At 40.3% G+C, this 7355-nt stretch overlaps 1 long non-coding RNA gene across 1 annotated transcript; it reads right to left on the bottom strand.

The window, feature by feature from the left end:
* Nucleotides 1-304: 304 nt before the first annotated feature.
* LOC148790059 (uncharacterized) lies at nt 305-4190 on the bottom strand. Its single transcript, XR_016078753.1, has 2 exons — nt 1468-4190; nt 305-767 (listed from the first exon to the last, which is right to left on the bottom strand). It is a non-coding gene; the product is annotated as an uncharacterized LOC148790059 (long non-coding RNA).
* Nucleotides 4191-7355: the final 3165 nt, after the last annotated feature.

Raw genomic sequence — 7355 nt, 5'->3', positions numbered from 1 at the left:
ACATGTCATAGCTCTTTTCTCAGGACCAGTGAGATTGAACTTTGATGGGAGTAGCCAGGGCAATCCGAGCCCTCCAGGAGTCATTTGTTTTGGGCTCAGTTGTAATTTGTTTTCCTTTTGTTACTGTGGGAGGTTACATCTCATGCCTCTCCTTGAGAAGCTTGTACCATCTTATTTAATGATCTAATAAAATTTCATCTTGGTTATCAAAAACAATCTGTAGGCTGTACTATAGTAGAAGCAATATAGTCATTGAATGGCCTCTTTTTCTTTCTTCCATTCATTTTTTTTTTCTTTTGATTAGTAAACGTCATGTAGCCCAAAGAAAATGAAAGGGCCCTGGGCAGCAACAGCTGCCCAATTCCCTATCCCATTAGAGTGATATGTACAAGTCTAACTACTTAGGTTTGAGATAAATACTAGTTGACTTAGGACCATGAATAAATTGAATTAGGGTTATGATTCTGGCCTACTAGCATATATTTGACATGCCCAAATAACTCAACCAATTAGAACAACTCCTAGTATGTTTAGGAAAATGAACTATTAAGTAACTAGGAAAACCAAATCCTAGTACAACCAGGAAAGCCACTAATGACTCAAAACACACAATGAAAAACCACAGCAATGTCCCTGCATCAAAGATATTATGGGAAATGAAGATATATGTAGTACCATGATAGCCATTCAAAATGCATGGATTTTCAGAACTTCCCACAGCCTTCAGAATCTCTGCTCGGGCTGCTAATAAACCATAGTGCAAGTAACTGCAATACAAAATGCAACATGTAAAGAGGCACATATTTAACAGGTTGTTTTCAAGAAACCAAAGCAATATTTCAAAATATAAGTGTTTCATTCAAAATAACAATAATGGTCTTTCAAAGCTACCAAAGGATCCACCATGAAAAATTTGTCATTCAAGAGATCAGACATGATAGGAGAAACATTCTACTTAGCTTCTCAGGGCCTATTGATGACTTGGTGTTGGAAACTTGTTAAATGCAGAATTGTTAGCACTAAAACACGTGTTAAAATTTTCTTCAACAGATAAAGAATTACATGTCAAAGGAGATTGTCTGGTGGTGGTAAAGTAGATGACATCAGGTGAAGATGCACCATGGATGCCGTGATTCTTGGTTAGAGAAGCAAGACCTCTAGCTATTAACCTGAATTGGTCATTCAAGTGGATCCTTAGACCTGCAAATACTTTGGCAGATTCTCTATCTAGAATAAGAGCCACAACAGATAATCTTGCATGGGGTATTCCGGAATGGGAGAAGATTTATCAGGAATTTCTATATCAAGAATACAGGAGTATACTGCTGTCTTTGTTTGTAACCTGCTATTGTTTTGGATAGCAAGGATTTTTTCTATTCATAATGAAATTGTCTTTAATGTTTGATTATTAAAAAAATAACTAACCCTAGAATTCATAACATCGATTAGCATAAGGAGATGGCAGACCTGTGGACATAAAGATAATATTTGGTTCCTTTAAGAAACAGTTCCTTCACATATGAATCCTCCCCATTCTTTACTGTTGGAGCCTTCTCAGCATCCTTCTCTGAGATTGCATATGCCATTTGGACAGATCCACCTCCAAGATCAACTATTCCCACTGTATTTGAGTATTTCTTTCCCACTCTTCCTAGTAGATAGTTTATGGTAACCTGTCCAGTTAGAAGCAATTTCAGTAAAGAATGCAAAACTATAACCAATGAAAATTATTAAGGTTTAGAAGAGAGTATATGACATGCAGGAATACATCATTGATACATAGTTCATTTACAATTATAAATGTTATAAATGTTGGGAATTGAGAAGCTTGCGTTTTTCTTTTCGATAACCGAACGTTATGTTGATAATATTTCATAAATCCCGAGAGAATGAATGGCTAAAAGAACCAGACATTTTTAAGATAATAAAAAATATTAATAATAAGTACAAGGATGCAAAACAAAGATGCACTGAAAGAACAAGATCTTTTTATTGGTAGCTTTCATTTTTTATACGATATGATGAAAAAAGAAGAAGAATGCTATAGTGTCTTCTTGGACATAAAGAAGAAACATGTGCCAGAAGTAAACATACTCCTAAATCAAATCTCTTTGAGGAGATTTCCATACTTTCAGACAAATTAATACAGGATCATAGACACTGTTGACATGTACCACACTTCTTTCTTTGTTTTTTTTTTTTTTTTTTTTCGAAAAGAGGTAACTTTCAAAAGAGGGGTGTACATGAAGGATGTACAAAAGAAAAAAATAAAACAAAACATTTGCAGCATAGAAAACAATTCTGTAACACACATTCAAAACACCTAGAGATGCTACTAGAGGAAACTTGATATCCTACAAGCCCAAACCCAAAAAAATACTGAGTTGATACAAATGCCAATAACATTGAGCAAATCCAAGAAGTCTGCTGCCAATTCATGTAGACTCTATGTTATATGCAAGAATGTCAATGGACCGGATATCCCTCCAATCCATTGTTGAGAGTGTAAGGGCATTTTTGTCTTGCTATGTGTTTTTGTATTAGGGCACCTAGTTATGTGCATTTTTGTAATTTCTTCATTATAGTCAAATACTTTGTTTCTGGGTGTGAACAGTAGCACACCTCATTGCTTCTTCTCTTTCCTTTTTTTCTTCCTTTCTTTATCACACAATCATTTGTTAACTTGGTGTGAACAGTAACACGCATCATTCTCTCGACAAACTCTTCTTCTTCTCCTCTTCTCTTCTCTTTTCTTCTTTTCTTTCTTTCTTTATTACACAATTGTTTGTAACTTGGTATCAGAGCACTTTGAGATCAAGGGACTCTTCTGCTGCCGGTTGTGACTCACAAGTAGAGCTACCGTTTCGGATGCATATTGATCACCTAAGTTTTAGAAGAATTTTGATATATGTTTCATGGTAGGTTGAAGGTGTTTGAGATTTTTTTTTTTTTAATTTTTTGGATGAAAAATGGTGAAAAATCCAGATCTGAAGTTTAGGGCTGTGTGATCGTGTGGTGGGTTGGTTGCCTCTAAAATCTCTTGTTTCTAGATCGTGGGAATTTCTGAGCATGCAGGAGGTAATCCCCAAATTTTTAGAGCCCTAAATTTTTTTTGAGGAATTTCTTCCTCTTTTTTGCCTTCAGCACTTGTTTTCTCCCTTTTTTATTGTTGTAACCCTTGTTCAACCTTGTGAGAAGGGGCTTTGGGTTTTCAGCTGGTGTTGGAATACTGTGGTGTTGGTGAGAAAAGCTTTTTGGAAGGGTTGTGATCGATGTACTCACACAAATATGTATGTGTGCCTATCTATGTCTTCTCGGGAGGTAATGATAATGCCGGTGGATAGATTACTACTGCCAAACTTGACGGAACAAATTTCCTTGAACAGTCCCAATCAACTAAGCTTACAATCAGTGGGGAGAGGTAAGCTTGGGTTTATTACCGGTAAGGAAGCTAAACCAAAACCTAAAGATCCAAATCATTCCAAATGGGAGAGATAATCCGTTGGTCATGTTATGGCTTGTATGCTCTATGTAGCCATAAATTGCCCATAACTATGTGTTCCTCTCAACAGCCAAGGATATTTGGGACTAGTTAACTGCCACTTATTCTCAAGCTAGAAACACTGCTAGAATCTATTAGTTGTAGAGAGAAGCGTGTAGTATGTGTAAGGGGGAAAGGTTGGTGGCTATGTATTTCTCTTCCCTAGAATAAATTTGGGAAGAAATTGATCATTTAGAGGCTTTGGTGTGGAAGGATCCTATAGATGTTGAACAATACAAGAAGTACATTGAGAAGAACAGAGTTTTTGATATACTTGCTGGACTAAATGCTGACTATGACTTCACCAGGCAGCACATTCTTAGTACCGATATCTTGTCATTCTCTAGAGTATATTCCCTTGTGCAAAATGAGAAGTGTAGGAGGAATGCTATGATGCAGGTACCTATAGTTAAACACATTGCCCTTGTGTCCACCAAGCCCAAACAGAGTTCCGGTAAACCTATATTTGAAAAGCCTAAAGAGAGATTATTTGTGAATATTGCAAGAAGTTGAAGCACACTGCACACTGCACACCAAGGATAGGCACTAGAAATTGAATTCCCCCATCTACTTGTAACTACTTGCACCCATAGATTGTTATTATCTCTTAAGATCTTCCAACCCAATTTATTGAGATTTGCCTGGTTTGCAAGAGTCGTTTTTCTTAGACCCAAGTCACAATTTTTCCTATCCATGCATATATGATCCCATTTTGCAAGGGAAAAACATTTATTATTATTATTATTATTATTATTATTATTATTATTATTATTATCATTATTATCATTATTATTATTATTATTATTATTATTATTATTATTATTATTATTATTATTATTAATTTCCCCCACAAAATCTGCCTTTGCATTTTATATCCATTTCCTTAGTTACTTCTTTTAGCATACCAAATATGTTCATCTGAAACTAAGCAAGATTCCCTACAACTGCCTTAAGAATTGATGTTGCGCGATCTGGTCGTTCCCTGCTAGATGACAGCTCGGATGGCAAGCTTGGTAGGTCAACTAACCAAGATGTAAAGAGAGATCAAATTGTGCAACATCAATTGGCACCGTTTGTTGGAAGATGAGTTTGACAACAAGGGCATTATCATGGGGGTACTAGACCCCACATGTGTCGTCTTTAGTAAATTATATCACCTCCTCAACATGCTACCACTTTGGCGGGTTCTTCTCCTCATGGATCAGCTCACGAACTAAATTTTGGCTAGCCGAGGTGTTGTAGCCTTCCACTATAGAACCACCTATTATCATGTTAATAACTCCTCGAATTGGGTGGTCTTCCTGCGATAGGTTATGTGGGGGCTAATCTCTCCTCAACGGAGGCTCATCTCTTATTGACTAGTTGGCGGGATGGTCACGGTCATCCTTCTTGATGAACTTCTTCAAGTAACCTCTCTTGATCAATTCCTTGATTTCATCCTTGAGGTTAGAACAGTTTCTCGTGTCATGCCTTATGTCCTTGTGGAAGTGGCGATACCTATCCCTATTGTGGTTGGCTGGGTCTCCCTTAAGGCGAGGTAGCCACTTCACGTACTCGGCTGACTTGATTTTCATCAGAAACTCCCCACTCTTTACATTCAGTGGAGTGTAGTTCTTGATTTTTATGGGCGAATTTGGAAACGTCGGCCCAACGACACGCTACTTCTCTATGGAGACCTGCTACGTCTATGAGGCGACCGTTGCGTCTGGGAGACCTGCTCCTCTTCTTTTGTTTGCTGTTGTCTTGGTTATCCGCTGACCTCTTCCTCTTTCCACTTAGCTCAATCCAGGATCAAAGCGCCTTCTCGGCCTTTGTATACTTGGTTTTCTTATCAAATAACTCCTCCATTGAAGCAAGAGGATTCAACTCAACCTCCCAGTGCAAGTCAAGGTGTCGGACGCCGTTAACTGTTGTAGTGAGCTAAACAGCGGGATCGAGGTTCGAGATCTAGAGCCATTTTAGGTCAAACCTCTTGATGTAGTCCCTAAGTTTTTCATATGGTCGTTAAACCACATTCAAGAGATTGGTTGCAAACTTTGGGCACCGTTTTCTAATTGTGAAGTGAGTAGTAAACAAATCCGCAAACTAGTTCCATGTCTTAATTGAGCCCGCAGGCAACACAGAGTACCACATCCGAGCTCTACCTTGAAAACTGGTTGGGAAAGCCATGCACAGGCATGCGTATGATGCCCCATGAAGTTGCATTAGGGCCTGGAAACTATCAAGGTGGTCGACTGGGTTAGTTACCATCATAAGACTCGAGGCTGGGGGCTTTGAAGTCCTTTGGTCGAGGAGCCACAAGGATCTCGACTGCTAATGGTGATACGCGGGTGATGTGTGAAGCAGACGAAGTGGCAACCTGACTAACCTCTTCCCCCTCGTTTGGGGTGAAGCGGGTTTTCCTTGGGTTCTATTGGGAGCGTCTGCGGCGTCTCTTGTGGTTCCCCTCCGTTGCACCAGTGTTGCTGAGGTCAACTGTAGAGCTAGCTTGGCTAGTTTCTTCGGACGGGGCGTATGAGGAATCCTGAGCTTCCGAGGTGCGAATCCAAGCTTGGCTGTTGTTTCTGCCCCAACCACGACCTTGGTTCTGGTCATTCTAGTTGTTGCGAGGGACTAACACTTGATTCTGATCCTAGTTCAGGTCATTCGGATGTTGGTTCTGTTTGCGTTCATTTGGTTGGCAACATGTTGTTGTTGTTGCTATTGAGGTACCTGTGGCATCTACATGCTGGGTACAAATTGGTGGGGCATTGCTGCGAAACGACCTTTCCACGACTACATTCTCATATCTATACAGTGGATGTACTGCACCAGCTCATAAAACTAATGGCCATTGATTCCTACAGGACCCACTAAGGGCTCAACCGCTAGGAGAGGCGCAATCAAAGAGGGCAGAGGGAGGTTCAGTCCTGGGGTGGTCGTGATGCCTGGCAGAGTAAGAGGGATGGTGAACTATCCAATCGTAACTAATGGGTTCTCCATGTTCGACGCAGACTAGTTTTGCCCCCAGGTGCAATGCTGAATCTAGAGGTTGTCGGCATTGTTGTTGTTGGCGTTGCTTAAAGATGCCATTACTCATTTAATAGAAAGGTGAGAAATTGACTTTTCATAGTGAGTTTCCACAAACAGTGCCAGTTGATGTTGCACGATCTAATCGCTCCCTACTGGATAACAACTCGGAGGGTGAGTTGGGTAGGACAGCTGGCCAAGCTGTAAAGAGAGATCAGAGTGTCTGGGATGCTCTCTCGGTGCAAACACTCCTATGCCTAAGTCAGCAAAGAGTTTTGGAGAGCTAGGAAATGAGAAAGTAAGAGAGATGTGAAGCTAAATCGCACGTACCTTCTATGAGAGAGAGAGAGGACGCCTTTATATAGGCGTAAGGAACTAGGAGCTTTGCGTAACGCATCTAAGATCTCTGAGAAGCCACGTTCGCCATATTTGGAGGCGATTTCTCAGCCGGAAAACGTGATCCACGTAAAGGGATTAAGTCCGTCCAATCGACTCCAAAGCGAATGATGCGCGAGACGGGTCTAACAGTCGAGCATCGTGCTCTCAAAGAAATCAGGGACAATAACTCACTCATGAAGAAAACTAGTTGCCACATCAAGCAGATCGGCCACTGGGCCCCAATCAAGTTAATCGGGTCTCGGGAAGAGGTCACGTCTGATGCCAAGGTCCCAAGCTCAATCGTGATGAGGTCACCCCTTAATGCCAAGGTCCCTAACTCGGTCCTGATCAGGTCACTGGATTCGAGGTTATGGGTCATCCGAGGTGTGAGAGTCTCTTCCAAATTCTCCTTCATTAAGCATTGATA

Source organism: Nelumbo nucifera, chromosome 7, assembly GCF_055504915.1.
Source record: "Nelumbo nucifera cultivar China Antique chromosome 7, China Antique-T2T, whole genome shotgun sequence".
NCBI lineage: Eukaryota > Viridiplantae > Streptophyta > Magnoliopsida > Proteales > Nelumbonaceae > Nelumbo > Nelumbo nucifera.
This window is presented reverse-complemented; position numbering and strand designations above follow the sequence as displayed.